The 10,246-nt window shown below is 34.4% G+C and overlaps 1 non-coding gene across 1 annotated transcript; it reads right to left on the bottom strand.

The window, feature by feature from the left end:
• Positions 1–224: 224 nt before the first annotated feature.
• On the bottom strand, positions 225–331 carry LOC115802324 (U6 spliceosomal RNA). The gene has a single exon (XR_004022751.1). It is a non-coding gene; the product is annotated as a U6 spliceosomal RNA (small nuclear RNA).
• Positions 332–10,246: the final 9,915 nt, after the last annotated feature.

The raw sequence follows: 10,246 nt of genomic DNA, 5'->3' as shown, positions 1-10,246 counted from the left end.
CCATATATACCATTTCCTAAAATCACTGATTCTTCTTTTCTCACCTGCCCTTCACTCATCCATAATTTTGCATGGTGCATTGCCCTGAGGACACCAAATCTGGATATTTAACAAAGAGACAATTATAAAATAGCGTTTCAGAGAAGTGTCCTTTAAATATAAATGAATGCAACTGGCTTGTAACTTTTTTTATTTTTAAAAAAAATTTATTGAAGTAGAGTTGAAAAAATATGGACCGCTTCACGAATTTGTGTGTCATCCTTGGGCAGGGTCTATGCTAATCTTCTCTGAATCTTTCCAATTTTAGCATATGTGTTTCCGAAGTGGGCACTATAACTTTCTCCCTTAAAAATTTTTTTTGTAATATAGCTTTCTGGTTTTGGTATCAGTGCAATGCTTTCTCATTAGGTGAGTTGGCACGTGTCCCCCTTTCCTCTACTTTCTGAAAGATTTTGTATTAGAATGGTATTATTCCTTATGAAACATTTCATAGAATTTACTATTGAAGCCACCTGGGATGGAATCTCCTTGTGAAAGTCTTTTTACTTATAAATTCCATTTTTGTAAGGAGACATTGGGCTATTCAGATTTTCCATTTTTTCATTGAAAGCTTGTTTTTCAGACTTATGGTGCATTTATAGTGCTTTTCTCTGGATTTCAGCCGTTTACTAATACATGCCCCTTCAAGGGTCTCTTTTGAATTCCTAGGGTGTTCTCCAAGGAGTCTCTATTTTGACTGATTGGAATGCACGCGTGTCCAGCTCTGTGTGAGCTCTGTGAAGTATGCAGTTTACACCGTCTTGGTTATTCTTTGAACAGACTTGAAGATTTCTGGAGCCATTTTTTTGCATGGATCTCTCTTTTTCATTACATTGCCTTGCAGATTTCCAGCTACTTCTGCCTCCCAGAACTCTGAGCTCTCTCTCCTCCTCTCAGTAAGACTGCTCGCCGCTGTTTTGGTTGCACTTCCCTGTGTCACAGGTCAAAAATGTTTCCAGGCAAAAAGCTGGAAGATAGTAGCACATACCAAGACAGATTATACCTTGTTTGTATGCAGTAGTAGATTTTAAGTACACTTTTCTAATAGTTATTTACCTAAACCAGTTTTGGTTACTATTTGTCTGATAGAATGTTTTCACTTACTAAAAAGTTTCAGGTGTTCATGTCTTTATGCTTTAGATCTTTTTCTTGTAAACAACATATATCTTGATTTTGTTCGTTTTTTAAATCCAATCTGAAAATGTGTCTTGAACAGTGAGTTTAGAAAATTTACATTCAGATTAATTCTTCGGATATTTGTATGTAATTCTAATATTTTGGTTTATTCTCTCTCCATGCTGTGTCTAATTAAAAACTTATTTTTACTTATTGTCTTTAACTCTTATCTCTCACTTCAAACAGGATGGTATACTTACTAACTTTCTCATCCCTTTGCCACACGCTCCTTCTTTCCTTTTTAGTTTGATGTGATCTAGATTTTAATTCTGGGGTAATATGTATATATTTTCTTTCTATTATGCTCACTGTGATTTTAAAGAAAATAAACTTTACTGACATATTTAATTTCTTCTTCATATTTCTTGTAGCATCTCATAGATTTATTGAAAAATAAAAATGTTATTATTTAAAATGCTATTTAGGGACTTCCCTGGCCGTCCAGTGATTAAGACTTTGCCTTCCAATGCAGGGGGTGTGGGTTCGATCCCTGGTCGGGGAGCTAAGATCCCACATGCCTCTTGGCCAAAAAACTAAACCATAAAACAGAAGCAATAGTGTAACAAATTCAATAAAGACTTTAAAAATGGTTCACATCAAAAAAAATCTTTAAAAAAATATATAAAATGCTATTTAAAAATATTATCCAAAACAATTTTCAGTTCAAGTCTTTTTTGGAAAAAGCTACGGTTTTGAATTCATGTGAATATTTTTTATCATGCTGTAATACGTGAATTAGTTTGGTTGGGTCTAAGCATCTACGTCCAAAATTTTTTCTTTCAATATCTTCAAAATATTGTTCCATCTTCATACTGCTTCCAGGGATGTTGTTGAAAAATGTGTTGCTGATCTGATGATTTCCTTGATCTTTTCCTTCTTTCTGAAGCTTTTAGAAGTTTCTTGTTGTCTTTGATACATTCTTTAATTCCCAGGTGTTTTTCCCCACTAATTTGTCACTTTTAACAATCTAGGAATGCTTGCAATATGACTTTTTTCAATTATTTTTTAATTCCAGGGAATACTTCTCTATTATTTAAAAACAAAATTTCCTTCTTTCAATTTCTATTATGATCTCCTTGAGGTTCTATTATCTGTATTTTTTTATTCTACTTTAATTCTACTTTCCAGATAGCTTAACATTTAATGTTTTCTTATTCTTTATCTTTTAATTCTTCCTTCTGGATAGTTACTCAAGTGGGTCTTCCAATTACTAATTTTTTCCCTTAGTTGTATCAATTCAAATCTGTATAACCATTGTGCTCTTTATGTTGACTATCTTATTTTTCAAATCATTTTTTTGTTCTTTTAATGTTGTCTTACTCTACTTCACATTAAAAATATCTTGTTTATATTTTAATATACTTTATTAGATTAATTTAAAATTTTTGATTTTTTTTGTTCTGATGCTTCTCTTTCTGAAGGACTTTTATGCAGTGTATTCTTTTTCTTTGCAAATAATTCTCTTCAAATAGATTGTTATTTTATTCTTTGAGGACATTTCCTCTGGGGCTATCAGATATCCTGTCAGATAATGAGTATGGGAGGTCAGATCTCAGGTTATAAAGCCCTGTATGTTCCAAGGGAGGAGAATGGATACGGTCTTTGATTACAGAGGTCTAGAGACCAGAAAAACCACAAAAAATCACTCTTCATTTGGGAAAACTTTTCTCACTAGTTTCAAGTTTTGTCTTTTGGGTATAAGTTGAATAGAGAGGGATGACTCCTTATGTTGTCCTATTAGCTATTAAAAGAGATGCAATAAAACCTCCCAATATGATTGTAGATTTGTTTAGGTCACTATTTACTTTTGCCAGGTTTTGTGTGATACATTTTCAAATATGTAATTGTGCACACATAGACTTAGGGTTTTTATTTCTAACCAATGGATTAGATAACATTACCAAACATCTCCAAGTAATTCTGATAATGCTTCTCATTCCTTTAGGTTCAAACGTTCTGTGTTATAGAATTTACTTCTAATTACCATACTATTTCTTATTATTGAGTCTGATAATTTTACTCTTTTATTGAAATATTTGTTCCATTTAAATTTAATTATTGGTATACTTGGGTCAATATCTACCATCTTGCAATTTGCTTTATATGTGACTGATCTCCTTATGTTCACTTTTCTATCCCTTCTTGTCTTTCTTTGAATTAATAAAATATGTTAAATTATTTTATTTTTCCATCTTTAATTGGTTATACATTCTTTCATTATTTTTAATGGTCATTTTAAAGATCTCTACTTTAGAGAACAGATATGTGGCTTAATGCATCTAATAAAATTATTAATTTTATCATTTCCTTGATAATGCTTAGATCCTAGAATGGTTGAATCCTATTTACCTACCTTTCCTCTTTTGCCCTACTATTGTCATGCATGTCAATTCTGCATGTATTTTGAATTCTACAACACATTATTATCATCTTTTGCAGTTAATATACTTTCATAAGGACCCACCTATTTACCATTCATTGCTTTTCACTGTTTCCTCTGTTTCCAAGTAGATGTTTGGAATCTTTTCCTTCTGCTGAAGAATTCTTTCTTGGTTAGTCTGGCTAGAGGTTAATATATTTTATTGATATTTTCAAAGAACCAGCTTTTGGTTTCATTGATTCTATTGATTTCCTATTTGCAATTTCATTGACTTCTTGCCTAATTTTTCTTTTCTTCTGCTTTCTTTTGGCTTAAATTGTTTTCCTTTCTCTAATTTCCTAAGATAGAAGCTTAGATTTTTAAATTTTAGATATTTTTCTTCTCTAATATATACATTCAATGCTATAAGCTTCCCTATAAGCTTTGCTTTTGCTGCACGCCGCATATTCTGATAAGGTGTATTTTCACTTTCATTTAGTTAAAAATATTTTAAAATTTTGCTTGAGACTTCTTTGACCCCCACATTATTTAGAAGAGTATTATTTACTCTCCATTATTTTTGTTTGTTTTTCAGCTATTTTTCTGTTCTTGATCTCCAGTTTAATTCCACTGTTGCCTATGAACATTCTTTGAGTGATTACTATTGTATTAAATTTGTCAAGCTGTGTTTTGTAACCCAGAAATGTGGTCTATTCCATTTGGGATTGAGGAGAATGTGTACTCTGCTGTTGTCAGATGGAGTATTCTATAAACGTCAATTAGAACAAAGTGATTGATGGTGCTGTTCAATTCAACTACATCCTTACTGATTTTTTCACTGTTGGAAGTACTGATAAAGAGGTGTTGAAGTCTCCAACTGTAATAGTGGATTTTTCTATTTCTCCTGGCAGTTCCAGCAGTTTTTTAATTATGTATTTTGACATTCTGTTGTTAGGTGCATACAGTTTAAAGATTTTTACGTGTTCTTGGAGAATTGACCCCTTTATCATTGTGTAATACCTCTCATTACCCTTAATAATTTTTCCTTGTTCTGGAAGTCTGCATTGTGTAATTAACATAGCTACTTCAACTTTCTTTTGATTGTGTTAGCATGTAATGTCTTTCTCCATTCCTTTACTTTTAACCTGTGTCTTTATATTAAAGCAGGTTTTTTTTTTGGCTTGTAGACAACATAGTTGGGTCTTGTTTCCTTTTCCACGCCCCGTTCTGACAGTCTCTGTTTTTAAATGGCAAATTTAGGCCACTCACATTTAAAGTTATCATTGATATAGTTGGATTGATAAGTAGTATGTTTTTAAGCATTTCCTATTCATTATAACTGTTCTTTTTAAAATCTTTCTGACATTTTCTTCCTTCTCTGGTTTTAACTGAGTATTTTACATGTTTCCATTTTCTATCCTCTCTTAGTACATCAACTATACTTCAAAAATTATTTTAGATGATGCCCTAAGCTTTGCAATATACATTTTTAACTAATCTAATTCCACTTCCAAATAACACCATACTACTTCATGAGTAGTGCAGGTACTTTATAATAGATCCCAGAACATTTTAGTACTATAATACTATATATATATACACTACTCTGCTGTAACAGAGTAGTCCCAATTCCTCCCTCCCATCCCTTGTAAGATTTCTGCCATTCATTTCACTTATCCAGAAACTATAATCACCTAGTATATTGTTACTATCAATATTATTACTTTGAACAGTTATTTAATAGATAATTCAAAAATAGGAAAAAATAAAAGGCTTTATTTTACTTTCACTTATTCTTTCTGTGACACATTTCCTTTCTTTATGCAGATCTGGGTTTTTGACCTACATAATTTCCCTTCTCTCAGAGAAACTTCTTTTTTTTTTTTTTTTTGTGGTACATGGGCCTCTCACTTGTTGTGGCATCTCCCGTTGCGGAGCACAGGCTCCCGACGCGCAGGCTCAGCGGTCATGGCTCACGGGCCCAGCCGCTCCATGGCATGTGGGATCTTCCCAGACTGGGGCACAAACCCGTGTCCCCTGCATCGGTGGGCGGACTCTCAACCACTGCGCCACCAGGGAAGCCCCAGAGAAACTTCTTTTAACCTTTCTTGCAGGGAAGTTTTACTGCAATGAATTCACTTATTTTCATTTATCTGAGAAAGTCATTATTTCTCTTCATTGCTGAAGGATATAGAATTTTAGTTTGGTATTTCTTTTTTTCTTCCAATCATTTTAAATATATCACTCCATTCTCTTCCTCCTTTCATTTTTTCTGATGAGAAAATCTGATGTAATTCTTATCCTTTTTCCTCAGTAGGTAAGGTGTACCCCCACCTCCTCCCAGCTTCTTTCAAGATTTTCTTTGTCTTTGGTTTTCTGAAGTTTGAATATGATATGCCTAAGTTTTATATTTTTTGGTAGTCATCCTGCTTGGTGTTCTCTGAGATTCCTGGATCTGTAGTTTGGTGTCTGTCATTAATTTTGAAAAATTCACAGCCATTATAACTTCAAATATTTCTTCTGTCTCTTTTCTTCTTCTGGTATTCCACTTACACGTATGTTACACCTTTTGTAAACACCCCACAATCTCATAATTCTTGGATATTCTTTTTTAAATCATTTCTTCTCTATGCATTTAACTTTGGGAAGTTTCTAGTGATGTATCTTCGAAGTCACTGCTGGTTTCCTCCTTATTCAGTCTACTGATGAGCCCGTGAAAGGCATTCTTCATTCTTTCCAGCATTTTTAATTTCTAGCATATCCTTTTGACTCAGTGTTTCCATATTTCTGCATAAATTACCCATCTATTCTTGCATGTTGTCTACTTTTTCCATAAAGCCCTTAACATATTAATCATAGATATTTTAAATTCCATGTCTAATATTTCCAAAATCTGTGTCACATTTGTGTCTGGTTTGTATGCTTGCTTTACATCTTCAGACTATTTTCTCCTCTCTTTGGCATACCTGTAACTTTTTGTTAAAAACTGGATGTGGTATATTGGATAATAGGATCTGAGATAAATAGGCCTTAAGGGTGAGGATTTATGTTAATTTGTCTCAAAATTGGGCTGTTTTTAATGTTTGCTGTACAGGTAGGTGAAGAGGCTTCAGTTTTCTCTAGTGTCCTTTTCTTCTTCCCTTTTGTCTTTGTATTTCTCTAAGAACTCTTTCTTGATCAGATTTGAGTCTTGCAGTTCTTTCAGCTGCAGTTTGTTGTTCTTATACTGTAGGCTTGTTGATGTAGTGGTAAAGTGAGGAGAGGAAGCCTGTTATAATCTTTTTATTAAAATTGTTTTTTATTGGGACTGAGTTTTGGGGCTATGATGTTCAAAATGTTTCTCAGTCCCTCTTCACCTACCCCTAACATGAGACAGGACAACCAGAGGGGGTTGGAATTGGCTAATTTCTGTTTCCTAAGGTGAGGTAAAGCTCTGGTAGAGTATTTTCTCTTAGAGAGTAGTTCTTTTTTAAGGAGAATGCTCTGGATATATTTTAAAATGGATACTTTCCTTCATCTCCTGCCAGAAACAGGTAGGAATTTTTCTGCTTTACCATTAGAACTTGGCAGGGTTCCTAGAGGGAAAACCCAGGTTCCTAGAGGGAAAACCCAAAGTGTTTCTCACTCTGAAGCTAGTGCACTCTCAGCCTCCAACAATTCATCAAAATTGTCATTTAAGTGTTCCCATTAGATTGTGGCTGTAGCAGCTTCTGCTCCAGATAAACCAATCTCAGCTGTGACTCTCTCCAGATTTCAGGGTGGCAGTTTACTCTGTGACCCCATTTCTCTGATGAGTCTAAGAAAAATTCTTGGTTTTCAGTATGTTTAGCTTTTGTCTTGTTGTAAGGACAGGACTGATGACTTACAAGCTTTTTACATAGCAGAGCTCTAAAATTTTAATTGCTTTATATGTTTAGTGCAGGTTTGCCGGCAACATATTCTTGCAGTTTCTGCTTGTCTAAAAACCTCTTTATTTTACCTTCATGGAGGTAAGGAATATTTTTACTGGGTAAAGAATTCTAGGTTGGCAGTTTTTCTTTTCAGTTCCTTAACTGTGCATCATTGCACTGTGTTCCAGCTTCCATCAGTCTTATCATCCCTCCTTAGAAGGTAATGTGTCTTTTCTCACCTCTTGCTGCTTTTAGGACTTTCTCTTTGTCATTGCTGTCCAGCAGTTTTACTGTGACATGCCTGGGATAGGTTATCTTTTCATAGATCCTTCCAGGGATTCCTAAAGATTTTTGAAGATACTCACCTATGACTTTTTCAAGTGTTTCTTCTGGTCCATTCTTTTTTTTTTTCTTCTGGGATTCTTATTACACATTTGATAGGCTTTCTTTGTCCTTTAGGTTTGGGTTTCCATTGTCCTTCAGTTTACTAATCCTGTCATCTTCTACTTCTGATTTGCTGTTAAACCTATTAGATAAATTTCTAGTTTCAGATATTATATTTTAAATTTTAGAATCTCCATTATATATGTTTTCCTTGTGTAGTCCAAGTATCTGGTGAAACTCAATATTTTCATGTGTTTTCTACAACTTTTTCTCTATTCTCCTGAATGGATTAATTATAATTGTTTTAAAGTTTTTGATAATCTCAATATCTGGACTGCATTTTATTCTTTTATTATTGTCTATTTATTCCTCCTTAGCCTGGTCATATTCTCTTATTTCTTGGCATAGCTATTACTATTTTATTGAATCTTTCTGATAATGTTATCACATCCTGAGAATATTTTCCCTTTTTTTATGCTAGGCAGATGGAGTTGGGGGCTTGGTTGACATTTTAATAAGGCTTAGTCTACCGCTGGTTTGTTCTGTCATTAGGGCTTAGCCTTCTGAAGCTTTTCAATGAGAGTATGCTTATGTTCATTGGGGCCCTTCCTGTAGTTAGTCTTTGCCCTCTCAGCAGAATGACATGAGTACTGTGATCCTTTGAGAGATTTTTGGCTTAACTTTTTAGTTTTCTGCACTGAAGTGTTTTAGAATTATGTAAATGTTTTTTAAAAAAATGCCTTCATTTGTGACTTCACAGTTTTCTACTTTTCTCTCTATCCCGTGTGCTGGCTGAAAACTCAGCTTCCTCTGCAGAGGCCCTCTGTCCTGCCAAGCCAGAAGTCTTAGTCTACAGCACCAATTCCCCCAAATCAGTAAAATACCATCATGGTAAAATTGGCTTCAGATCATCAGTTTACTGTGGTTCTGGTATATTCGCTGGAGTCACTTCCCGTGAAAGGTCTTTGTTTCCTGAGATCGTGTACAATTCATCTCTGGTTTCCATTCCAGCTCGTTTGCTTCCCACCCCACATAGCTTCAAAATTCAGCAAATGTGCCATGTATTGAGGCTTCTGTAGTCTCCACTTTTGGCACTCCAGCTAATCTGATGACCCAAAGTCCTACTATTTCCCTAACGGGAAGTGCCTCCTGCAGACGCCTGCACCAGAATTCTGTATCAGCCCTGTTGTGGACAGGCATTCTTTTTACCACGGCAATGGTGGGGAGGAAACAATAGCAGAACTCTAGCTCCACCACTGCTACTTTCCCTCTCACAATAACCCCAGGCTGTCAACCCTGTCCTGGTTAAAGTCTAGAATTGATCCCCCCAAACCCACCATTTCACAACAATCTCCCTATTACCCTAGAGGAATTTTATACTTTTCTTCTTTTCTTGGTATTTTCCCTGTCTAGTTTCTCTGTGGTTACTTTGGGAGAGGGGAATCAACCATCATGCCATTTTAGTGTCTTACTAGAAAACAGATCTAGAACTCTTTTTAACTTAATTATATTAGTTTATTTTTTGTAATAATGTTGTTTATTGATTTACTCATACTACCATCTATAGATAAAGTTCATTATCTAACACTGAAATAACCATTTTAAAATAAAATATATATACAGTAAATATTCAAACAAATGCTAACTCACAATAGATAATATAACAATCTTATTTTTATCAATGTTTTACTTCTTGAGCAATGTTTTCCAAGTGTCATCTACCCAGCAAATTGCATCAGAATGATCATTTGTGTGTGTGAGTGTCTGTGTGTGTGTGTGTGTGTGTACAGGGAGGGGAGAGGTTGTTAAATCCATGTTCATGGGCCTTTTTCACAACTAATGAATTCAAATTTCTGGAGGTGGGACCCAATAATTTACATTTTAACAAGTCTCCTCTCCCAAGATTATGATCTTGTGTGTGTGTGTGTGTGTGTACAGGGAGGGGAGAGGTTGTTAAATCCATGTTCATGGGCCTTTTTCACAACTAATGAATTCAAATTTCTGGAGGTGGGACCCAATAATTTACATTTTAACAAGTCTCCTCTCCCAAGATTATGATCCATATTACATCTTGTGAGCCACCACTTCTAAGTCTCTGATACACACATATTTCTTTTCTAAAATGTTCATACAAATGCAAATGACAAATTGTTATTAACATCATTGTCATAATTAATTTTAAATGATTAATGAAATTGGCTTTAGTTTTCCTGGTTTAATTATTTGCTAACAACACTAGTTTAATTAATTGTTCATGTTGACAAATACATGATTCCTGTTTTCACAATTTTCATAATCCCACCCAGAAAGCAAATCTTTTATCAATGCAAGCATGGCCCACCTGTCACCATTTCATGTTGCACTGATTTGCTAATTTGATACTCTCTAAACAGTGCTA

This window comes from Delphinapterus leucas, chromosome 14 (assembly GCF_059928025.1).
Source record: "Delphinapterus leucas isolate spDelLeu-1000000601 "Yukka" chromosome 14, BTC_Dleu_Yukka2, whole genome shotgun sequence".
Taxonomy (NCBI): Eukaryota; Metazoa; Chordata; class Mammalia; order Artiodactyla; family Monodontidae; genus Delphinapterus; species Delphinapterus leucas.
The sequence above is the reverse complement of the archived record's forward strand: the minus strand, read 5'-3'. Positions and strand labels throughout refer to the sequence as shown.